This window comes from Pleurodeles waltl, chromosome 12 (genome assembly GCF_031143425.1).
Source record: "Pleurodeles waltl isolate 20211129_DDA chromosome 12, aPleWal1.hap1.20221129, whole genome shotgun sequence".
NCBI classification, from domain to species: Eukaryota; Metazoa; Chordata; class Amphibia; order Caudata; family Salamandridae; genus Pleurodeles; species Pleurodeles waltl.
This window is the reverse complement of record NC_090451.1, coordinates 119780851-119807201: the sequence shown is the minus strand read 5'-3', so window position 1 is coordinate 119807201 and position 26351 is coordinate 119780851. Positions and strand designations below refer to the sequence as shown.

General features: G+C 45.0%; 1 non-coding gene across 1 annotated transcript; it reads left to right on the top strand.

The window, feature by feature from the left end:
- The first annotated feature begins 7777 nt into the window (after positions 1-7777).
- TRNAG-UCC (transfer RNA glycine (anticodon UCC)) lies at positions 7778-7849 on the top strand. The gene has a single exon. It is a non-coding gene; the product is annotated as a tRNA-Gly (tRNA).
- Positions 7850-26351: the final 18502 nt, after the last annotated feature.

Sequence of the window (26351 nt, the reverse complement as noted above, 5' to 3'; positions counted from 1 at the left end):
GACCATATAAAAATATTTGTTTCTACCATACATATTCTTAAACACCTGCACATTTCATTTACAGACATTTACATTTTTTTGTGTGGTAGAAAAAAATAACATCTACCAACCTTCCTCCAGCACACTCCCAGTAGCCAGCATGATTGTCATATACATCTTCTCACTTTGAAGCCAGAGTAGAAAAGATAAACAAAAAACTCCATGGGAAGACAAAGCCTGTCATTTGACCTTGGTCTTTGAAAGCACAGATAAGCACAGACAAGATACAAACAAGATGTAGAGCCTGTTTACAGAAATCATACACTGTTGGAATGATACAGAATACAGTAAAAAAGGAATGCTATACCAAAGGGATGAACTCAAGCTGGACAGCCTAAAACAAATACAGCTGGCAAACAGAAACAAAGCAAATGTGAGTTACCATCCAAAAGCTAATATTAAGCAATTGGCAGAATGCATTATCAGGGAAGCTTTCCAAATTTCCCCTAAATGTCTTAAGCAAACCACAAACCATACAGCTACATGGAGTGGTACGTATCGACCTAATGAACTCAGCCTACAGCCTTGTTCTTCTATATGGTTATGGAACTTTTTATAATGCACAGCAGGGTGTACTTTATCCCTTATGTTAAGAACAATGAACTGAAAGTTCTATCCGCATGCATGGCTGGGTGAAACTGCACACTGAACCTTCATACCCCCATCTCCCGGACCTGTGCACCATCTGCCACCCCTACATCACTGGGAGGGGCGCTGTGTGAAATGGAATATTCATGATGAATCAATTATGATACACGTCAGAAGATTGGCTGAGAGACCTTGCCCTCTGTAACACATAATAAAATATATGCAGCACTACCGCTCCCTTCTTTGAGACCCAACGATATCTGAGGTCTGCTAAGTACATTTTTACTCCACTCTGCTGAAGACGACAATGGTGAACCATCGACCTCCTCTAGCCTAACCCACACATCATAGTAAGGATTCTATGCCCATGAAATTCTGCCACTATTCAGAGATGTGACAGATTAGAATCAATCAATCAATCAGGAATTTGTAAAGCACACTACTCACCTTTGAGGGTCTCAAGGTGCTGAATACAATATGACATCTAACCACTACAACAATCAAACTGTGTCTTGCTAGGTAGGGCCTTTTACATGTGCTCTTATGGGCATGGACTGCATTCACTGTATTTTTCTCTAATGTGACGTGTGCAGATGTATGCTAATGCACTGATGCAAACATTTTATTGCAGATGCCTTCGTCGGCTATCAACAGGGCCACTGGAACTATGTGTGTGTACGCTGCAGTGTTTTTCACATAATTATGGATTTGCCGCATTTGCCACAAATTCCACCATCTGCTGCATAACCTGCAGATTGATTCAAATTAAAAATTCAAATGGTTCAACGAATTACCAAAAACACAGTAAAACGTGTTTCAGCATTGTGATAGGCCCTTTTGGAAAAAATTAATTGGTAACCTTTTTTGCTTGTTCCTATATTTAGGTGTTTAACTGCTACTAATGAGGTGCAACCTAATCCCAGAGAGTGTTAAGAAGTGCAAAAATGACAAAATAATAAAATGTTATGTTATGCTGCATAATTTGTCTCTTCTTGTCACATAATTTAGTCAATCCTGTGACAAAATGTGGCCCTCTCCTGCTGCATAATTCCAGTGGCTCTATCACCAATTTATCCACATGTAACTGTTTTTCTTTATTTGCCAATTGCTTCTGTCTGCACTCATGAAAATTTAAAATTAATAAAAAAAATGATAATACAAAACAGAAAAAATAATATACTTCAATATATTTCAATATGCTTAAGTATGTAACAAGAACAACATAAATAATAACGCTAGGCAAAACTGCCCAAAATAAAATGTGGTTTCTCCCTGCTTCCCATCCTGTAATCTATCCCTTCATTACAAAGATAAAAAACATTAAGCCTAGAAATAGATACCCTTCTAGCAGCTAAATTGTGTAGTGTAAAAATGTAAAATCCCGGCTCCATCCCACCTTCCCTGTTTCACCAAATGGTGTGATCTTAGGCAAATACGTATTTCACACTCTCCTTTCTAGCCTTCAGGCTAAATGAGAGCTGAGGCTCCCTCTTTATATCTTCCTCATTGTCCTGCAGGGCTTGTCTTCAAGATGGCAGGTGGGAGTAGGGCCGAGGATGGCATCAACATGCATACACTGTTGTCTCCTCGACTCTCCCTTTGTTTTCACAGTTGCTTAAAGGGAGCAACTGTAAGCAGCAAAAATAGAAGGGCAGAGGGTGTAGTGGCCTCCCGACTCACCTTCATTCTGTGACCATCATATTGGTCACTGAAAACCAGAGGCAGGTCAGCAGTTCAAGTGCAGGGCCATTACAAGTAGCGCTTTTGCGAGCTAATGGCCCTGTAAATCATAGAAGTTAAAGGGGAAAGTATTTTGTCCCCTTGTCCCCCCACCCTCGTCCCCTGTGTCCTACACACTACAGAATCTGGGCGGGGATACATCCCCTTTGTCCCCCACACTTCCTACACCCATGAAGGAAATATAAGGGTAAGACAAGGGCAGAAAATAAGCCCAGGCACCACAGTAAAAATGTCCCATGGTAGCGAATCAGATAGACAAAAAACTGGGCTATGTTTGCAAATTGGTGCAGTTTTGAACTTGTTAGAACACGCAGCATATGTGTTTCGAAGGGTACTGAAGACTGCATGGATTTCTGGTTGTCGCAGGCAATCCATCAGTGGCAGCTGCCATATATATAGAGTGGTGGGGCGGCATTATTATAATAATAATTTAAAAAATCACTTACCTTCTTTAGTTGCCAAGACGTCCTCCTCACTCCCGCATCTTCTGTCTTCAAAGCTCTAGACCCAGGAAACTGCACTACCCAATCTGGCGCTGCTCTCATGCTGTTAAACAGCATAAGAGAAGCATCAAGATTGTAGGGAGTGGCCTCTCTCATCACTCTTAAGAGCACTGGAGGCCTGTGCTTTCTCTAATTTAGCTGTCTCGAGACAGCTGGGTTAGAGAAGTTTAAAGTGCGCATGTCAGGCTGGCCGTCCAAAGATGGCCAGTCAAAGGGTCATGCGCACTTCAAACATAGTGCACAGCTCCCTGCTGCCACTCAGCAGCAATTGCCCTGCACGATCTTGACACTTGGTTCAGGATGGGTTGCTGATAAATAAAATGGTAATAAATAAACGTTATTACCATTTTAATTTTCAGCTGCTCTGGGCATTTTTCCAGGGGGCAAAGCTCCTCCGTTCTCATGGAGAGCTCCAGCAATCTTTATTTTAAAATCATAGAAACTGTTAGAAATGGGGTCTGTAGTTGGCAGTCAGATAACACCCTGTCCAAGTAGAAAGCCTCACTCTAGTCAGCGTAAGGGAGATACTCAGCTCAGATAACCCCTGCTCACTCTCTTGGCAGAAACAGTCAAGCTTATCTCAGAGACAATGTGTAAAGTATGTTCACAAACACATATAGCAACAAAGTGAAAACACCACAAAAGGACTCCACACCACTTTAGAAAAAAATGCAATATTTATCTGAAACAAACAAGACCAAAACAACAAGTCCCAAAATACACAAGTAAAGATATAACATTTTAAAGTAAAAAGAGTCTTCGTCCATAAGAATCAATGGGTGTCTTGTTTTAGCAGTATCTGGTGTGCATAAAAAATAAAGCCACAGTGGCAAGTGTGCATTGGAAAAGCAAGCGATGCGTCGATTCCTTACTAGCAAGTGAGGCTGTGTGTTGATTCTTTCTCTGCTGGGTAAGCGATGAATCAATGCTTTCCTCGCAGGGAAGGGATGCATTGATTTCTGGACAAGAAGCCTAGGGTCCGTGCGGTGATGTTGAAGATTTTGACGCCCAAGGATGTTGCTATGAAAATCCGGACACGGCAATGGCGAAGTCACGCTGAGCTTGTGATGTGTCGATTTCTGCATCCATGAGGCAGGCGCTACAGTGATTTTACAGCTGCAAGGCAAGTAATGCGTCAATTTTTCTGCTGCTTGGCGCGTGGATCTTTACTCTGTTTCTGCCAGCGTTTCCTCCCAGGGGGTCAGGGACTAGATGTAGCACCTCTAGGTAAGTCAGGGGGTCTCAGAAAGAGAGCCCAGGTGCTGGCAGATGAAGTCTTTGATATTCCTTAGATTTCTTGACAGGAGGCAAGCTCAGTCCAAGCACTTGTAGAAACTTCACAAGCAGGAAATACAGCGAAATCCAGTCTTTGTTCTCTTTAAGACAGAAGCAGCAAGTGCAGCCCAACCCAGCAAAGCACATACAGCAAAAGGGCTGTGCTCCTCCTCACAGCTCTTCGGCTCTTTTCCTTGGCAGAGGTTCCTCTTGATCCAGAAGTGTTCTGAAAGTCTGGGGTTGTGGGTCCGCTACTTACACTCATTTCTGCCTTTGAAGTAGGCAAACTTCAAAGGGAAGTCTTTGTAGTGCACAATACCTTGCATCTTCTTTGCCTTGCCGTAGTCACACTCTAGGGGGTTGAAGACTGTATTGTGCGGGGACAGGAACAGCCCTTTCAAGTGCAGGTATCAGCTCTTCCCTCCCACCTTAGCCCAGGAAGACTTATCAGGATATCAGTACACACGTAGGCTCTCTTTGTGTCACAGTCTAGAGTGAATTCACAAATAGACCAACTGTCAGTCTGACCCAGACGTAGATTCAGGAGCCAAGCAGAGGCACAGAATGGTCAAGAAAGATAATGACCACTTTCTAAAAGTGGCATTTTCAAACAGTCAATCTAGAAACCAACTATCCCAAAAGATGTATTTTGAAATTGTGAGTTGAGAGACCCCAAACACCAAATCTCGATCTGCTCCCAATGGGAAACTGCATTGAAAAGGTATTTAAAGACAATCCCTGTGTTAACTAATGGAAATATATGCCTTGCAATAACGGAAACCGAATTTGGCAGTATTTCAATCAATCATTCAGCATTTACAAAGCACGACTTACCACCTGGGGGTCTCAAGGTGCTAGCTGGGGGACGTGGACCAGTCGAAGAGACATGTCTTGAGGTCCTTCCTGAACTGAGCCAGTGAGGGGGACTGCCTGAGGTGGAGCAGCATCATGTTGCAGGTGTGTGTAGCGAGGTAGGAGAAGGATCTTCCTCCAGCCATGTTCTTCCGGATCCTTTTTATGGTGGCAAGGGCCAGTTGAGCAGAGCAGCGTTTCCTGGAGGGTGTGTAAAAGGAGAGGCGGTGGTTGAGCTAGGTGGGTCCTCTGTGGTGAAGGCCCTTGTACAAGTGTGTCAGGAGCTTGAAAGTGATGCGTTTGTTGACAGAGACCCAGTGTAGATCTCTCAAAAGTGCAGAGATGTGTCTGTGGTGGGGGAAGTCCAGGATCAGTCTGGCTGTGGCGTTCTAAATTCTCTGATGTCTAGTTTAGAGTTTCTTGTTGATTCTGGCATAGAGTGCGTTGCCATAGTCGAGTTTACTGCTGAGGAGTGCATGGGTGACTGTCCTTCTTGCGTCGATGGGTATCCACTTGAAATCTTTCAGAACAGGCAGAGAGTGTGGAAGCACGGTGATGAAACGGCGTTGACTTGGCGGGCCATGGACAGTGATGAGTCGAGAATGATGCAGAGATTCTGTGCATGGTCGGTAGGAGATGGGGCAGTTCTGAGGGTGATGGGCCACCAGGAGTCGTTCAGGGCAGTGGTTGTGGCCCCAAGATGAGGATCTCCTTCTTGTCCAAGTTGAGCTTGAGGCAGCTGTCTCTCATCCAGTCAGTTACTGCCATTGTTCCGTTGTGAAAGTAATTTTTGGCTGTTGATGGTTCGTCGGTGAGGGAGAGAATGAGCTGTGAGTTGGCAGCGTCTGAGACGATGTTGAGCCCTTGCTGTCTGACGATCTTGGCGAGCGGGGTCATGTAGATGTTGAAGAGGGTGGGGATCCGGGAAGACTCCTCACCTGGTTTCTGTCAGCTTTGAGTTGAAAGGTGGGAGCCTCTCAGTTGAGCGACCCCCTCCCACCTCCCTCTCCTTCTTTATGGCGCCTGCCGCGCGGTGAAGGGGTGACTTCACTGACCTCTGGTCAGTGTGAGCATCGCTCCACCGTGCAGCACCACCTGTTGCTGCTGCTGCCCTTCCTCCTCTGAGTCTGCCTGCCTCTGAGGTGTTTGAGGCCCTCCTCCACCCACTGGCACCCACCTGCGCCTCATCTCTGGCAGCCAGTGGTGGCCTTCTGTCTCTCTCACTCAAATTATTTCTAGCCTTAACGGATCAAAAGTTACTAGAAATGCAGCAACATGTGTTCTGGCGCGGTGGGAGGTCCCTTGCAAAGTTTAACGGATCATCTTACATTTGCTTATTTCCATATTTATTTGCTACACTGAAACTAATGAGGTGAAATCTTTGCCCAAGCAGTATAACCATGTTAAAAAATGACATACTTTTGAATTAATACTATCAAAAAATGTGCCGCATCATGCCACATAATTTGCCCTTTCTTGCAGCATAATTTGGTGCTATGTTGCCCCATAATTTCTGTGGCCCTCATTAAAATCTAGTCCGACCCGGTAAATTCCCGTTGTCTTCAAGCCCTCACTCACCCTGTTTGTACTTTAACTCTTCTTTGGATATTTCAGTTGAAGGACACTAGAGGGCGCGGTGATGTAAGTATATGGCCGACAACGGTTATTCATTCTTTCAAGTTGCAGAATGGAATTTTTTTTTGACGTTTTCAGCAGAATTATTGCCTTGTTTTGTAAATGGTGTAGTGAGATGGTAATTTCCAAAGTTGAAGTCTATTGTATTTGTTTTTTGCGTTTGTAAGAAAGCGATCAAGAACGTAACACAAATAAAGTGCGATAAAATATACGAGAACTATGCGAGTATTGTATTAAATGTAAAAGACAATAAAACACGTAGTTAATACACAGCTAATCAAGAGTTAAAACACGGATAATCAAGACCTGTAAAGTTAAAATATATTGTTAGAAGTCCAAAACTGTTAGCAGAGGATGGTTTCGATCCATCGACCTCTGGGTTATGGGCCCAGCACGCTTCCGCTGCGCCACTCTGCTCCGGTCTGTAACAGGCCCATGCCTCAACCCATATGGGATGGGCAGTCGCAGTATCAGTAATGTATCACGCCACAGAGTTGAAACCGCTTGGAAGTGAAGCACACGTGCGTGCACTTAAGTGTGTGTGTTGGGGGGGGGGGGGACACTAGCCCTTATAAATTCCCAATAGGGCGTAAACTAATCTTTGAAAACGCAGTGCTCTCTACGTAATAAGATTCTACCTGCTTTGTTCCTGCAGATTTCTTAGATCGTCCCACACATTTTGACTTTTCTGCAGCTTTTGGAATATTTTACTGGTACCTTGAGTTAGTTACTGACCACAAACTCTCATAGAACGCTCTTCACCATAAGACGGCTGGAGTGAGGCCCTTTGAGAACAACGACCTCTCCTTCCCCTGGAGTCTCCCCTCTCTACATTGCACGTGTTGCTCCCCAGTGACTCGAGAGAGCTGGAATTCACTGTCCCAGGACAGGACGGAGGCTGAAGTCTGCATACGGGGGTTTGGGTAAAAGATGCAGCTGCCTGAGTGAAGGTGATGGGTCCAGTCAGCGCTGCTCAGCCTCCCTGGGGAGTTGGAAGAACCGGACAATCCGTGGCTCTTAAAAGGATCATGGAGTGGAAAGCTCTGTGCACATTGGTGCCACAATTGCTCTGCTGTGACAGACAACCACACGGCATGTTTCCAGCCATTGCTCATATGGAGACCAGCAGAACTTCAAGCAAGTGAGCGTTGGTGGTACAGTGGTGAGCATAGCTGCCTTCCAAGCAGTTGACTCGGGTTCGATTCCCGGCCAACGCAGCATATTTTCTTCCTTAATTATTACAAAATAATAATATTAAGTATGGGTTTTCAGAGCAAATTATTTAGCCTGTCTAGTATTAACATAGTACAGAAATGTTTTATTTGATAACGAACATTGGGAGAGAAATGCACTTCTTTCTATGAGTCAAATGAAAGTGGGGGGAGAGCTGAAGGAGTTTGGAGGATACAGGTTTAAGGAGACGACCAAGGAATGATATAAGGGCGAGAGAGGCGTCACTCAGGTTGCATTATTACCCACCAGGTTATGTTATGGATCTCCTCGCGCAGGGCTGTACTGATGGCTAACCCTCTTGCTGAATCTCTGCAGGTTCTAAACTTAAGGCCGCCAAGGAAATGCATTCAGAAAGTTATAAGCAGGGCCACTGGAATTATGTGTCAGGAGAGGGCCAAATTATGTGGTAGGGTTTAGTAAATTATGCGGAACAAAAAGACAAATTATGTGGCATAATGCAGCATATTTTGAACTAGTATTACATCATTATTTCATAATTTTTTAACTCAGTAACACTGTCTGGGCACTGGTTACACCTCATAAGTACAATCTTTAATACCCAAATATAGTAATAAGCAACAAAAAGGTGACCAGTCCATGCTTTGCAAAGGACCTTTCACTGCGCGTTGCATTTTTAGTAAATTTCTAACCGTTTGAGCTAGAAGCAATTTTTTTTTGCTAAAAGCTACAGATTGTACGGGATATAATGGATTATGTGGCAAATGCGACAAAGAAGCGCAGAAGAAAAGCACCTGGAGTGGATACGACTGAACTTACGGGCAGATTTAAAGAAAGTGGCGCTGAACTTAGTGGAGTGCCACTTTCCTTGCACCCCTTAGCGCCCCCTACTGCCACCATGTGTGCACTGTATCTAAGATACAGCACACCATGGTGCAGGTTAGGGGGCAAAAGAGTCAACATTTTTGATGCTACTGATGTACTGTTCAGGGTTAGCGCCCACATTTTGTGGTGCTAACCATGAACAGTATATAGGGGCCCAATGTACACAATGGTGCGCCCCTTTTTAATGCCTGCTCTGAGCAGGCATTAAAATTGCTGAAAAAATGACACCAAGAAATCTGTAAGATTTCTTGGTGTCATTTTTTCGGCCCCCCCCTAATGGGGGAACGCTCCCTCTGCATACATTATGCATGGCATATGCATAATGTAGCACAAAGGGTTACAAAGTGGTGCACTGAAAGCATTGCACCACTTTGTGAATATGGCGCGGAGAAAAGACCACCTTAGCATAAAACAAATGACGCTAAGGTGGCGCTAGGCCCTCTTACATCTGGGCCTTAGTGCATGAGCAGAAGCAGGAGGAAAGGGAAAGCAAGGGTTAGGGTGAGGACAAAGCCAGGGATGTAGCTGTGGGGTGGGGGTGGCTTGGCATGTTACACCCCCCTAAAAATGTATTCTGTAGTAAATAGTTGGGTACAAGGGCTTTCAGTTAGATATGATGAAGTCTGTTGGATTTCACCTTTGATTACATGCACACACAGATGAAACACACACACTTTCTCTGTCTCTCTCATCTGTTTTGAAGGCCTTAAAAATGTTGATCAGTTTGAAAAATGTTGTGTTTTAACTGCCCCTAAAAATCCGTCCTCCTCTCTCTTTCCACTGCCTCTTATGCCCCCTTATGTTGTGCTTCTCATACAATAACAAGATAACACAGCATGACTGTTGAGAAATCTGATGCATACATTCCCCCAATCTTAATGATCAAGCTACGCCCCTGGGCGCGGCTGGAGGCTTGCAGGAGATGCAGCCCGCAGTCCACTGTTTGGTCGAAGCAGCAAAGCAGTGGCTGTGGCTGAGCGGCCCTCCTAAAGCGACCTGGCTGAGCAGCAGGACACAGCTAACCAGCGGTTTGGCGCCCTGGTGCCCAACAGTGCCAGAGAAGCCCATTTAGCCGCCACCGCCGAAGCCCAAGCTTCAAGCCCAAGGAAGCAGCCACAAGAAGCACATGGGCTAAGCAGTGACATGGCGGTAAGTGCACAGGATGCCGCCCTGCCTTGAGCGGAGGTGACTGCGGTAAGATCAGTGCAGCTTGCTTGCAGAGGGGGAGACACCTATACTGCCTGAGTCACACCCATTGCCATTTTTGTACAATTATCCCCCATTGTCTAAATCTGCGATCGTTGTCACCCACAGAGTTCTACTCGTCACCCCCGCAGAATGCCCCAATTTGCCTACTAATCTAACCTGTCCCAATGCACCTTGGGTGCACTCAGGTGCCCGCTTAGAAAAACTGCAAGAATAGCTGGGGCAGACTCAGTGCGTCATTGGAGATCGTAGTCACTCGAAAGGGGGTCTGGTGCAGAGGATAGAACGAAGAGGACAAAGAGGAGTGAAAGGGGTGGACCGTGCTGTCAGGGCAGAAACTATCCTAATATCATTCCAACTGGTCCACTGCACTGCAAATGGGTTCAACCTCCACAAGTTTCCCCAAGTGTTGTCTGCTTCAGAGATAGCCCCTGAAGGCAAGGTCCCAAGAGGAGATAGTTAGCTGTGCTTGTGCCCTCTCATCCTGATAAGGAGCTGAACTATCTCCCAGGGCTGGACGGGGCTGCCATTGCGTCGCCTCAAGACCTCGCACATCCAAAGGCTGGGAGAAGGCAGCGGCAGAAGACATATCAAGCGGCCTATTAAACATCTATCAAATGCAAAGTACAAAGAATAAATCTCAAAATCTAATACAGGTAAAAAGGAGCCTGAAAAGCCACGCTCTGTGCTGGACAGGAGTAAGGGATAGCCAAGCTTGTTTTTTGCAGGTTGTTCTCATAAACCCCTCGGAACCCTGCCAAAATCCAACCTCTACTTGTCTAAACATCAATCAAAAACTAATCAAATTGCAACAAAAGGCCAGTCTTTCGCTGGCCTCTACCAAATGGACGGTAGTCCAGTAAGTCACCTCTCAGCCAGCCTCCCAAGATGAGATCAGGAAGACCTGGCAACCGTTATACCACAAAGCCTATAAAAGACCAACTCAGAGAAAAGCAAACCAAGATATTAAGACAGTTAAATCCCATGACGGAAGAACTCCTCTAGGGTGTACCCTTTTGACACCGCCAATAGTGACATTCTTCGGCAAAGCCAACTCAAACCACAAATTTACATTCCTCAAAGTCCCCATGTCAGCAATAGACCCTACACCAGATGGAATTCCAGAGCTGCCTCACTCCTTAACACCTCCGAAGATGAATCAAGAAATCAGGAAATCAGGTTCAACAGTTGTTTCCCAAGCAAGCCCAATACAAAAGCATGTTTGCACCAGCGGAAAGTCCCCTACACTGCTGTTCGATGCAAAACCAAATGCAATTTTGGTTGAAGCTCCGGGCCGCGTGTTGTGTAGCCATTTTAGTTATAGCTCCATGCACGTTATTTTAGCAAGACCAGGCCTGCAGCTGTGCACTTTACCCTAGATATATTTTATTCAGCTTCGTTTATTATTTTAACAATAGCCACATTTGCGGTCTTGTTTTATATCTCACTAGCTAGCTGTTCTTTGCCTAGGCCAGCACTGCGTTCTTAAACAAGACATTCCGTTCACTCTGTGCCTCTCTCAAGGCTGCAGTAAGATAGCTTGCCGGTAAATGTGGTAACGCTTTGTCTCTGGTATTCATAGAAACATAGACATCCTTATATAGGGATATTTTCCCAGAACATCAGCTGTTTCATTATAAAAACACTTCTCTGTACCATACACGTTAGAGGGAGATTCCATCCAGATTACAACGACTGTATGCTGATTGCTGAATGCCTCGCTACAGCTGCTTATGTAGACTTCAGGCCTCTTTCTCAGGTATGAGGGATGATGTCTTCCCAGGGGAACCTGAAGGGCAGAACTAGAGCTTAACATGTTGTGCTCTAATATAGCCTAGGTAGGAATTAGTCTATTGACTCTAATGACAATATGATAGCATTACTTTTATACTTTACTATCCTTGTCACAATTTTAATCCTGTCATGCTTTATCGTCCATGCTTTGCTTTATTATCTAAGATGCAGTTGCTTCATTAAAACCTTACTGAAACATATACTGCCTCTGCTTGTCCTTATATATGTGAGACTGATTTAACTGAGAGATGCGATCTGAGTGACCACGATTTCCCTGAGGAGTCAATTGTGTCATGTGCTCGGCTGCCCAATCATCCCTGCTCTTGGGTGGAGATGAGGCACTGCTAGCTAGCCATAACAAAACCTGGATTGGGCAGACAGGTGTCACCTGTAGTGGGTTAGACTCAGTCTCCCACACTGCATGCGATTCTGACACTCAAATCCAGTAGTCTCATTAGAATAATGAGAGTCTACACCCGTACCTAATCAATTGTGCTCCACCCCACATATTGCCTTTGAAAAGACTTTAAATCAAGATAGTCAATGTTACACTAACCATAGAATCATGGCTGATGCTAAGGTGAAGGTCAGCTCATGGTCGTGTTCAATTTCTATCTCAAACAATATGGAACTAGTGCAGGCACTGGAAAATAGGAAGATAATCTTAGACAACAACTTCAGCCTAGAACCTATGCCTAGTACAACAAACAATAATGGTACAATGCTAGTAAGGACGGAAAATGAAGATGGAGGCACCAGTCCAGAACAAACATTATGTGCAATAAACAAAAACAACATAAATACAAATATTGCAAATCAAAATGCTGGTCAAGAGACACCAGAGAAAGCACAAACAAATACAAGAACAAGGGATTATACTCCCCAGGAATGCCCAGAGGGCATGGAAAAAAATCCACACAATAGCTCCACTGGAGATAGGTACAATAAACGTGACCAATTTAAAGCCTTTGAGATGGAGTAACAGTTCAATAAAAGATCTTGACATCCTGGCCAGAGACCTCTTGACCGATAGTATCAATATTAGAAATAATCAAATTGTTGCATGGACAATCTTCAGTGCCGAGCTGTTAACACAAGCTGCTCCGGTGAGATCTAAATCATTAGTATCACAAAGAAGGCTAACCAGCCTCTCGGCCAAGTGCACCACGCTAAGAGAATAGCTAAAGAAAGCAGCCAGATTACTAAGAACAGCAACTCAGCAGTCTCCTGTCTGTGAACGCTTAAAACCTCCAAATATACAGTATAAAAACACAACCCTGGGAGGACAGGAGAACTAGTAAAGACACATTCTGGACAAGGCTAATATTCAATGCCAGGCAGACTAATTCAAGAAAATTCTGGGAGACAATAAATGGGCTTAACAGACAAGCAAAAGTGATAAATAACTCAAATATACCTGAGCCGCTATGGGCAACCCAGCTAACCAATGTTTTCATATTTGAGAAATGCCACTCTAGAGCTAAGCATGGCAATCATAATCTATAAGGTAATAGGTCAGTTTCCACCGATCCTCCTATAACCTAGGTAGTCATGCCCAATGGTCGGTCCGACGCAGGAAAAGGTAAGGGACGACTCATGAACTCCGACAAAGGTTTCTACTCTCCATCTAAAGTCAGAAAAGTTTTACTCACTGGACATCAAGATGGAGCGCTAGGGCTAAATGGAACCCACAGGCCATCTTTAAAGAAGACTCTCAGTTCTGGCCATTTGCGTTATCAGCATTATACAAAGATGTTCGTCAAGTGGTCTCATACCAAAGAGCTGAGTGGCTCTGTAATAAACGCAGTATTTACAGGAGGTGATAAGGACAACCCGGCCAACTACAGGGTCGTTACCCTTTCGAACTCCAAAGTTGGCATTACACCTCCCTCGTACAAGCTGAGCTGATTGACTGGTCAAATTCAAATAATGTGATTCTGCTAAACCAATCAGGATTCAGGAAAGGCTCACGTACCACAGCAAACATTCAAGCAACCTTGTTGATAATTGACCAATGTGAACAGGCAAAGAGGAAACTACACAATTGCTTTATAGACTATAAATCAAGCTGCTTTTGACAGTGTCAGCAGAGGGATACTCTGGAACAAATTAAGGAAATGAGGTCTATCCCATAAGTTGACACGAGCAATAGAACAGCTGTACTCGGAAACCTGGATCCAAGTAAAAATTAGAGACATTACTAATATATCTCTGAAGACACCAACTAACCAAGAGTGCAAGCAAGGTTGCATGTTGGCACCTCACCTTTTTACAATACTTATGGCAGATTTATCACCAGCCATGGACCAGGAAAATTCCCATCTGCCACGACTGGGCCTGCTCTGCCTCTTCCACCTGCCCTATGCTGACGACACTGTGCTGTTCAGCATGACAAAGGTGGGCCTACAAAGGTTAGTAAACATACTGAAATCTTACATCAAAACCAACAATCTTGAGGTGAATACAACAAAAGCAAAAACAATGACCATTAGTAATCGACCGGGGTGGGCAGGTACAATCCTCGTAAGTGACATTTCCTTGGAGGTGGTGAACTACTACAAATACCTGGGGTTATCCCTGGACTCAGGTGGTAACCTTTTCCACCAGAAACAATACATAGTTGAAACAGTAAAAATGTATGCCTTCCTTACTTAAGCAAAAAAAACGGATGGTCCCTCTTTTCAGCCACTGTTAGCAGTCATCTCTGCCAAATTACTCCAGACCATTGCATATGCAAGAGAGGCCATGAGAGTCCAGGAAGCAGCTGTTTTGGGTATTTTGTAGGTTAATGGCGAGCATTTTTCTTGCCTCAAAAATTATCTTCGGCAGAAATCTGGCTTGAGTTTTATCTAATAAAACAAGAACTGGGCAGAAGGTCCACTGCAATACAATTCTGGTATAAGATAAGGCAAACACAAGGTGCCCCACGAAACAATGCACTTTGGTGGGCTCTACAAAGTGACCAGCAGTCATCTTATCACAATTATTTGAATGATTCCATCAATCAGTTGCACTTAACTGAACTGTGGGGCAGCAGTGTCCCATATGATGCCTTCAAAAGGGCAACAGTCAAAGCTGTAAAGTTTCAATTGTGCCTGGAAGACAAAAACATATGTAGTTCCTGATCACACGCCTGGATGATGATTACAAATGATGTTGCTTAGAGGCAGGCGCTATACCTAGGCATCTCTTTTCCAGCATACATAAAGTGGAGATTAATGACCTTCGATTTGGCAAATTACTAGTGAGGACGCAAAAAATTCCACTCCTCTGGTGCAGTTCACAGTGCATTGCCCACTCTGCATCCTGCTTGGAGTGGGGTGCAGAGTGCTGGCAAAACTCCGCCAACCATTACGTGGTGGAATTTTTTCTTGTGCGTGTACAGGGCCTTCCCCTGTGCCGTAAATGAATACACGCAGACGGTGCTTGCTTGCAAAACACGCATGGAACTGCGTCACCCGCAGTTCGTTCTTTATTTATACCCTCGTGCTCCGTGCCCCTCCCGGACACGCAGAGCACGTCAGGCACACAGGGAGAGCCCGCATGGCTCTCCATTAACTCTTTACATCCCCCCCATGTTTTACTCCACATGGGGACTGGAACTAACAAAACTTGAACCAAAATTAACACATGACGGTATAAAGTCACTTAGTGATAGTTCGTAATAAAACACACGTGAACAGTCCACCACAACGAAAACACTGTCCTTACGAAACAGCAGATCTTCCCTCTTTATCCTGTTATAATCACATGGCAACGAAACTCCAACTATGAGCAGCCTACATGACAGACAAAGTCTTTCAACTGACTACTCGGTACAGGATTGGGACGTAGATCATATCTTCTGCTTCTTGTGCGCAAGCTTTCCTGCCCAGGGGCACAAACAGGTCGGGTTTGTTCAGTCAGCATCGGCCTCCTAACACTCTCCACCTCATTGGTCACCACGGATGACCCGCCTATAACGTCATCAAACTCTCCTTCATCATCAATCGGTTCCCTCCGTCCAGCTTTCTTAAAATGCGACACATTCCGTGTCACTCTTTGTCTTCCTCTGGCCCAAGTGATCATGGACCCCTTCACACCAATAACCTCCCATATCTCAGGTTCAAACGGAGTTATAAACTTTCCTCCTCCTCTCCGACATTTCACCACCACTTGGTCTCCTTCTTGGAACCCTCGATACTTTGCTCGTCGTTGGGCACTCGCCCTCTGATTAGTAGCTCGCCGTCGTTTTTGAGTGGCTTTAACATCCAACACAGGAGGTTTCCATTTAGGACCTGATGGAATACAGTCACGTGGAGATACTTTGAACATCAAAGAGGAGGGAGCACAACCAGTGGTACTATGGGGCGTTTGACGATAAGCACTCAGGAATTGGTATAGACACTGTTCGCTGTCTTCCCTTTTCTCTACTCCAATCCGAAGAGCCCTGTTCAAAGTTCGCATGAACCTTTCCACGTCCCCATTTGCCTGAGGCCAGTAAGGCGTTATCTTCCGATGACGAATTGCCAAACCCTCAAGGTATAACCGAAACTCTTGGCCTTGGAATGGGGGACCATTATCCGTTCGAATTTCATCAGGCAAACCAAACAAAGCAAATGTCTTTTGTAGAACTGGCCGCACATTCTCAAACGCCGTCGACGACACTACCTCAACCACCGGGAATTTAGTATAGGAGTCAATCAGAACAGCAGTTAACCTCCCATCTGGAAAACTTCCGAAGTCCATGCTTACTTTAGCCCATGGTTTCAGAGTAGCCGGCTCGGTTATCACTGGACAATTCGGAGGTTCCACTGACGTGATGATACAGGAGTGACACTGTCCTACCATCTCATCAACCTGGCTGTCCATACCTAGGAACCATACCTTGGCACGTAATCTCGCTTTGGTTTTAGCAGCCCCTTGATGTCCTTGATGTGCCAACTCAATCACTCTGGACCAGAGACTTTGTGGAAGTACAATCCTTCTTCCCCTTAGAACCAACCCTTCATTATCAGTAGATAGTTCATCTCGCACTTTCCAAATACTTTGCATGGCCACTTTCTGTTCAGGGCGAGACGCATGTGTTTTTTCTAGAAAATATTTCCACTTTTTATGGCTCAACGCGTCTTTGACGTGGCCCAATATGATATCTTCCTGCGTGGCACTTACAATCTCTGGTACGAGAAGGGCGTTAGGACACGCCGACTGCACGACCATGCTTACAAAGACTTCCGTACTCTCCTCATCTTGTTCTTGTTGCGCATCCGACACCTGCGAACAAGGGTGGCGAGACAGATAGTCTGCCGGATTGTTCGCCCCTGGCCGGTAAACAACAGTGAACCTATAAGGCTGAAGGAGAACGGTCCACCACTCAATTCTCGGAGGTGCAAGACGCGGGCAACCAGCGAACAACGGAACTAAAGGTTTGTGGTCAGTCACTACTTGAAATTCGTGACCATACAAGTACAAGTGAAAATGGCGGCATGCCCACCGGATGGCTAGAGCCTCACGCTCAATCTGCGCATACCTGGTTTCAACGGCCGACAACGCCCGGCTGGCATATGCGACCGGGATCCATTCCTGATACCTCTGTTCTTGCAAGAGGACGGCTCCAAGCCCGACGGGGCTCGCATCTACCACTACTTCGGTCTTTCTGCTGGGGTTGAAATAAGCCATAGTTGCCTTGTCTAGCAACGCCTCCTTAATATCCATGAAGGCCTGTTGTGCCTCTGGAGTCCAGTCCCAACGGTGTTGCCCTTTTGTTAGCCGCCGGAGAGGTTCAGACATGGTGGCTAGATGTGGTATAAACCTTCCGCAATACGTGGCCATCCCTAGGAAGCTACGAACCTCCGTGGAATTTTGCGGAACCGCAGCCTGACGGATAGCCTCAGCCTTCCGTGGGTCCACTTGCAGGCCCTCTTTCGAAAATACATATCCGAAGAACTCTACCGAATTTTGGTAAAAGGCACACTTCTTCTTGTGAAGCGTTAGTCCTACTTCAGATAGCCGTTTCAACGTTGCACGTAGATGACAATGATGCTCCTCTCTCGTCTTGGAGTGTATTAGAATGTCATCACTCAAGTTGATTACTCCTGGTAATCCCGACAAGGTTTCCCTAATCGCATTTTGAAACACCTCCGCCGCAGAGGACACTCCAAAGCTCAGTCTCTTATATCTTCTCAGACCCACATGTGTCAAGAATGTGGTAATATTCCTGCTTTCCGGGTCTAGCTCTAGCTGATGATACCCCGCATTGAGATCCAGCTTGGAGAACCACTGCGCCCCATTCAGATCTGCAATGATGTCGTCCATGGTGGGCGTTATGTGTCTCTCCCTTCGAATAGCCTTATTTGGCAGGCGCATATCAACACAGAGGCGAATCGCTCCTGGCTGCTTGGGTTTTGGCGCAATCACCAGCGGCGACACCCACGGCGTAGGCCCATCCACCTTCTCTATGACCCCTTGGTCTTCCAACAGCTGCAGCTCTTTCTCAACGACAGGTCTCAGATGAAAGGGTACCCGACGATGTCTTAGTGCCACCGGAGCCACGTTGGGATCTATGTGCAACTTGATGCGTTTTCCTTTTAACCGACCTAACCCCTCAAATAGCTGTGGAAACTCGTTGAGAAAGCGTTCCACTTGAGTATCATACACTTGTCGTGCAAAAAACACTAGTCCCAACTCTTCTGCCGTGTGACATCCTAGCAGAGTGCCACGATCCCCAGCCACCACATAGAACTTGGTTTCTTTTGATTTATCCCCACTGCTTACAGCCACCTCCACTGTTCCCTTGAGGGGAAGAGGGTCTCGCCCTCCATAATTGTATATCTTAGTAGCTGTCGAGGTCAGTGGCGGGGCAGGTACTAGTTTGTGGAAGAGTGTTTCATCCATGACATTGACCGACGCTCCTGTGTCAATGAGTACGGAAACAAGCATGCCATTGACATGAACGTCACTCATGGGCGGCGGTCTCATTTTCCGTGTCTTACCCCCGTGAAAGATATTACAAATATGTCCTCTTCTTCATCTTCCTCGAAGACCGGGCCACTCGCCATCGCCTGGTCTCTCACCTCCTCCGTGTTTTTGGATACAGCTCTAAAACTTGTATCCCGTCCCTTCTGCTCTCCTGGCTTATTCCTCCTGGACCTACACACTTTGGCAAAATGATTTGACTTGCCACAACGGTTGCAGGACTGTCCTTTTGCCGGGCATCCCATGTTCGGCCGGTGTTCATACCCACAGCTTCCACAGGCCCTGTCACTGGGTCTGGCAGTGCTTGTTTTACGCTGCGCTGCCGGGCGTGTTTGAATCGCATCCACTTGTTCCTCTTTCACCTGGACTACACGAGACGATGACGCAGCAGCTAGTGACTGACCTCTTACTGCCGCCATCGCATCCGCTCGTACTGCAGACAGTTCATGTGACCTCGCAAGAATCAGAATGTCATCGAGGGACATGCCCTTCTGTCGCAAAATCAGCTTCCTCAAAGCATTAGACCGGCACCCTTGAATGATTTGCGCTCGGATCTCCTCTTGTTGGTTGAGACCAGTGCACGAGCTCGCTAGCTTTCTCAACCTAGCATAGAACATATCCATCGACTCGATTTCAGTCTGCTGGGCCTGTCGTAGTTTAAAACGTTCGTAATCCGAGTTAAGTTGAGGGTCGAAGTGCCTGTTCAGAGCAGTTACCGCTGTATCAAAATCAGCCTTGTCCCCTGTGTCAGGAAGCGAGTCAAAAAGCTCCTGTAGTTCATCTCCACCCATCGACAGCATTACCGACCTCCGCACTTCCCCGTCCGTTTCCCTGGTTGCACGAAAGTAGTTTTCTAACCTGTTTATCCACAAACGCCACCTGGGTGCAGAGGTAGCCGGGTCAATCAGTTGGCTAAACGGTGGTAACGAAACGATTGAGGAGTGAACCCTGTTGGTCAACTGTGCTGGGAGCTGGGGGTTCCCTGGTGGCGGTGGAGGATTGGCATCATCTTGTGGTGGGGCACTCATCTTTGCCCCTTCTCACCCCTGTGATGTACACGAGGTGATGCTGTCCTTTCGTTTTTTTTTTTCACCCCTTTTATCACCCCTTTTTTTTTTTTTGTTTGTTTTTTTTAGCCCCTCCCGGGGGCGGCGCACGTGCAACCCGCGTTGCTTATATTCTTCCTTCTTTATTTACAATTTTTTTTTTCCTCGTGGAAAAGCACAACCGCGCGTGCAACACGTCTTTTTTTTTCAGGCCTCCCCCGGCCTCGCGGGAGACGCGCGGCGCGCCCGGCTGCTCTGCAGCAGCACAGCGGCACTCAGCAGCCGCGCGCCTGGCCAGGGAAGCACGCGTCTGCTTCGGCTGCTCTCAGGCAGCGAGGGACGCCCGGGGCGGAGTGTTGGAGCCCCACGTGGTGCCTTTCGTGTGTGGGCAGGGCGCGGGGCGTGGCTCACCGTCTTTGGGCTTCCCGGTCGGAAGACCGGTTAGTTTCTTCGTCTTCCGCTACGCGACAGTCACGTGCCACAAGCCTCCTTCGTGATTCCTGTTTTTTTTTTTCCGGCGACCGGCCCGGCACCACGATCGCGGCAGTCGACACTGCTCCGCACTCCTCCCGGTACGTTTTTCAGCTTGGCATCGATATTTTACTGCACTTTCTTCCGCTGTACAGTATTTGCATCCCGCTCGTCGCCAATGTACAGGGCCTTCCCCTGTGCCGTAAATTAATACACGCAGACGGTGCTTGCTTGCAAAACACGCATGGAACTGCGTCACCCGCAGTTCGTTCTTTATTTATACCCTCGTGCTCCGTGCTCCGTGCCCCTCCCGGACACGCAGAGCACGTCAGGCACACAGGGAGAGCCCGCATGGCTCTCCATTAACTCTTTACAGTGCGCAGCTTGCTAAAGGTAAGTTGGCGAGTGCAAATGAGAATTTGCACCCCGTCATGCAATTTTCAGGTGGAGCGATTTCTCAATGCAGGTCGTTGTGGCAGGTTGTGAATGTTCACATTGAGAAACATGCTGCTCAAAAAGAAAATTGGCAGAAAGAAGCAGCGCCCTCTGGCGTGCCTTGTGATGCCTTTCGTGCTGTAACAAGCTCCTGGTAATAAAAAAAAGCCACGAGCAGCGTAACATGCCCGAATTCCTCCCACTTCAGGAACTCTGAGGAATCTTGCAAAGTTTTTATGTAACGCCATGACATTCTGTGGAGTGAGACGCTGCAAGTTCTGTCCAGGTCTACAAATCACCAGCACTGGCTAGTCGAACAACCTGGAACTACAGTGGACACACAGAATGTAAACTTTGTAAAGTAAAAAAGGAGGACTTTATCCATCTGGTATAAATTGGTCCTAGCCTGCACAATCTTCAACTAACATTATTAAAAAAGAGTTTTAACAATAGAGAGATTCCGATATGCAGAGAAGCAATAATAGAGAGTCTCAACCCAGGGGTCTAGCAACTAAATTGCAAACTGATGAAAGTTTTGACAATGGGTCCCATATGACATAGTCTAAGTTAATATCACCAGTGCTGGAGCGTAACCATCATTAAAAAAAAATTGCTACTTAAACAAAAGGAAATGACATGTTTAAAATGTGTAATGCTGAAAACGTGTGTTTTAGAAAAACATATGCTTTAGAAAACATGAGCACTCTGGTGACAGCCATAAATCCAGTTTGACAATAACAATAAATAACTGTCTAATGAAATGTATTTTGTGCATTCATGATTAAATGTACTGAAAAACAATAATTAATATGTAGTAAAAACGTTAAAAAGTATGAAATGTTTAATTTAGAATTTGTTTTTAAAAGGCCTCATGTTAGAAATTGCATCAGCTGGAATGTTTAAAGTGCTAACCTTGTGAAATTATTTTTCTAAGCATCTTGTGTTTTGATTTTGCACTCTGGAAAGTTATGTTCTAGACCTGTGACATTTTGTCTGGCTTCCTGAAGATAATATGTACTCGTGAACAAAGACTTACTGATTTTATAAATAAGCTTTTGTGTAATCTGCAACATTTGTATTTTGCTGCAGAGACTGGTGACAGCATTGAGAAAGGATGAACCAATGGTGAATGCAAAAAATGAAGAAAGTTTACAGGTGAGAACATGGAGAAGAGTTAATTGGTTCTAACCTAAGCCACCCCACAGACTGACCAATAGCATTTTAGCGATTTGAGTCAGGGAAGGGTGGGGAAAAAACAAATGCAGTCAAAGGAGAGGGGCGTGACAGGTCGAAAAAATCTGCACCCTCAAAGGAAGGAAATGCGGTGCCGGAGCACTCAAGTCAAGAGAGTCTACATGGTAAATAAAGGCTCTCAAAGCCTGGGCTGCCGAGAGCTGTAGAAACAACCGAGGAAGGAGTGAGAAGGGAGCGCAAAGCAGACGGAGGCACTGCGTTGCTGAAGAGACGGGTGTGGTAACCAGGAGCCGTTAGTGCCGGCACCAAAGTTAACGGGTGGGAGCCTAAAAATTCAGTATATCATCACAAACGTGATGAGGTATAAACTAATAATCGACTAAAATTCACCTTACATAAGTGAAAACACACGTTTAATGATAGCATTTTAGCGTGTAACGGAAAATATACTTATCTTGACTGCGAGCAGCAAGAAAAGAGGGCTGCTTGCAGTCAAGATAGGTATACCTTACATTACTGCCTAAATCTGATTGGTGCACTAAATGATCTTTTTTTTTTCTCCCATTGGCTGCTTGTTCGCTTGTCTTTTGGGACAGGTTTAGTGTTCTTGACTGCAGCTGCTATTCAATTAAAGCAAGAAAAGATAAGCATAATATGAGCCTCCGGTCTTGTCATAAAATTAGTGCACAACTGTTATTGTGTGGTACTGTCATTACTTGGTTTATTTTGACCATATTAAAATATTTGTTTCTACCATACATATTCTTAAACACCTGCACATTTCATTTACAGACATTTACATTTTTTTGTGTGGTTGAAAAAAATAACATCTACCAACCTTCCTCCAGCACACTCCCAGTAGCCAGCATGATTGTCATATACATCTTCTCACTTTGAAGCCAGAGTAGAAAAGATAAACACAAAACTCCATAGGAAGACAAAGCCTGTCATTTGACCTTGGTCTTTGAAAGCACAGATAAGCACAGACAAGATATGAACAAGATGTAGAACCTGTTTACAGAAATCAAACACTGGTGGAAGGATACAGTATACAGTAAAAAAGGAATGCTATACCAAAGGGATGAACTCAAGCTGGACAGCCTTAAACAAATACAGCTGGCAAACAGAAACAAAGCAAATGTGAGTTACAAACCAAAAGCTAATATTAAGCAATTGGCAAAATGCATTATCAGGGAAGCTTTCCAAATGTCCCCTAAATGTCTTAAGCAAACCACAAACCATACAGCTACATGGAGTGGTACGTATCGACCTAATGAACTCATCCTTCAGCCTTGTTCTTCTATATGGTTATGGAACTTTTTATAATGTACAGCAGGGTGTACTTTATCCCTTATGTTAAGAACAATGAACTGAAAGTTATATCCTCTACATGGCTGGGTGAAACTGCACACTGAACCTTCATACCCCCATCTCCCGGACCTGTGCACCATCTGCCACCCCTACATCACTGGGAGGGGCGCTGTGTGAAATGGAATATTCATGATGAATCAATTATGATACACGTCAGAAGATTGGCTGAGAGACCTTGCCCTCTGTAACACATAATAAAATATATGCAGCACTACCACTCCCTTCTTTGAGACCCAAAGATATCTGAGGTCTGCTATGTACCTTTTTATTCCACTCTGCTGAAAACGACGATGGTGAACCATCGACCTCCTCTAGCCTAACCCACACATCACAGTAAGGATTCTATGCCCATGAAATTCTGCCACTATTGAGAGATGTGACAGATTAGAATCAATCAATCAATCAGGAATTTGCAAAGCGCACTACTCACCTGTGAGGGTCTCAAGGTGCTGGATACAACATGACATCTAACCACTGCAACAATCAAACTGTGTCTTGCTAGGTAGGGCCTTTTACATGTGCTCTTATGGGCATGGGCTGCATTCACTGTATTTGTATCTAATGTGACGTGTGCAGATTTATGCTCATGCACTGATGCAAACATTTTATTGCAGATGCCTTCGTCGGCTATCAACAGGGCCTCTGGAACTATGTGTGTGTACGCCGCAGTGTTTTTCACATAATTATGGATTTGCCGCATTTGCCACAAAATCCACCACCTGCTGCATAATCTGCAGATTTAATAAAAATAAAAATTCAAATGGTTCAACAAATTACTAAAAATACAGCAAAACATGTTCCTGAATAGTGACAGGCCCTTTTGGAAAAAGTTAACTGGTAACCTTTTTTGCTTGTTGCTATATTTAGGTGTTTAACTGCTACTAATTAGGTGCATCCTAATCCCAGAGAGTGTTAAGAAGTGCAAAAATGACAAAATAATAAAATATTATGATATGCTACATAATTTGTCTCTTCTTGTCACATAATTTAGTCAATCCTATGACAAAATGTGGCCCTCTCCTGCTGCATAATTTCAGTGGCTCTATCACCAATTTATCCACATGTAACTTTTTCTTTATTTGCCAATTGCTTCTGTCTGCACTCATGAAAATGTTAAATTCATAAAAAAATGATAATACAAAACAGAAAAAATAATATACTTCAATATATTTCAATATGCTTAAGTATGTAACAAGAACAACATATATAATAACGCTAGGCAAAACTGCCCAAAATGAAAAGTGGTTTCACCCTGCTTCCCATCCTGTAATCTATCCCTTCATTACAAAGATAAAAAACATTAAGCCTAGAAATAGATACCCTTCTAGCAGCTAAATTGTATAGTGTAAAATTTTTAAATCTCGGCTCAATCCCACCTTCCCTGTTTCACCAAATGGTGTGATCTTAGGCAAATACTGTATTTCACAGTCTCCTTTCTAGCCTTCAGGCGTCAGGCTAAAGGAGAGCTGAGCCCCCCTCTTTATATCTTCTTCATTGTCCTGCAGGGCTTGTCTTCAAGATGGCAGGTGGGAGTAGGGCCGAGGATGGCATCAACATGCATACACTGTTGTCTCCTCGACTATCCCTTTGTTTTCACAGTTGCTTAAAGGGAGCAACTATACGCAGCAATAATAGAAGGGCAGAGGGTGTAGTGGCCTCCTGACTCACCTTCATTTTGTGACCATCAGATTGGTCACTGAAAACCAGAGGCAGGTCAGCAGTTCAAGTGCAGGGCCATTACAAGTAGCGCTTTTGGGAGCTAAAGGCCCTGCAAATCATAGAGGTTAAAGAGGAAATTATTTTGTCCCTTTGTCCACCCACCCTCATCCCCTGTGTTCCACACACTCCAAAAACTTTGGGGGGGATACATCCCCTTTGTCCCTCACACTTCCTACACCCATGCAGGAAATATTAGGTCAGACAAGGGCAGAAAATAAGCCCAGGCACCACAATAAAAATGTCCCATGGTAGCGAATCAGATAGACAAAAAACTGGGCTATGGAAATTGGTGCAGTTTTGAACTTGTTAGAACACGCAGAATATGTGTTTTGAAGGGTACTGAAGTCTGCATGGATTTTTGGTTTTCGCAGGCAATCCATCAGTGGCAGCTGCCATACATATAGAGTGGTGGGGCGGCATTATTATAATAGTAATTTAAAAAGTCACTTACCTTCTTTTGTTGCCAAGACGTCCCCTCCTCACTCCTGCATCTTCTGTCTTCAAAGCTCCAGACCCGGAAACTGCACTACCCAATCTGGCGCTGCTCTCATGCTGTTAAACAGCATAAGAGAAGCATCAAGATTGTAGGGAGTGGCCTCTTTCAGCACTCTTAAGAGCACAGGAGGCCTATGCTTTCTCTAACTTAGCTGTCTCGAGACAGCTGGGTTAGAGAAGTTTAAAGTGTGCATGTCAGGCTGGCCGTCCAAAGATGGCCAGTCAAAGGGTCATGCGCACTTTAAACATGGTGCACAGCTCCCTGCTGCCACTCAGCAGCAATTGCCCTGCACGATCCTGACACTTCAGGACGGGTTGCTAAAAAATAAAATGGTAATAAATAAACTTTATTACCATTTTATGTTTCAGCTGCTCTGGGCATTTTTCCAGGGGGAGAAGCTCCTCCGCTCTCATGGAGGTGCCGCTCCTGCAATCTTTATTTTAAAATCATAGAAACTGTTAGAAATGGGGTCTGTAGTTGGCAGTCAGTTAACACCCTGACCAAGTAGTGAGCCTCACCCACAGGGTAAGGGAGATACACAGCTCAGATAACCCCTGCTGACCCTCTTGGTAGCTTGACAGAAGCAGTCAGGCTTATCTCAGAGACAATGTGTAAACTATTTGCACAAACACATACAGTAACACAGTGAAAACACCACAAAAGGACTCCACACCACTTTAGAAAAAAAGATAATATTTATCTGAATCAAACAAGATCAAAACAACAAAATCCCAAAATACACAAGTAAAGATATCAAATTTTAAAGTAAAAAGAGTCTTCATCCATAAGAATCAATGGATGCCTTGTTTTAGCACAAAGTACCTGGTGTGCATAAAAAATAAAGCCACAGTGGCGAGTGTGCATTGGAAAAGCAAGCAATGCGTTGATTCCTTACTTGCAGGTGAGGTTGTGCATTGATTCCTTCTCTGCCAGGTAAGCGATGAATCAATGCTTTCC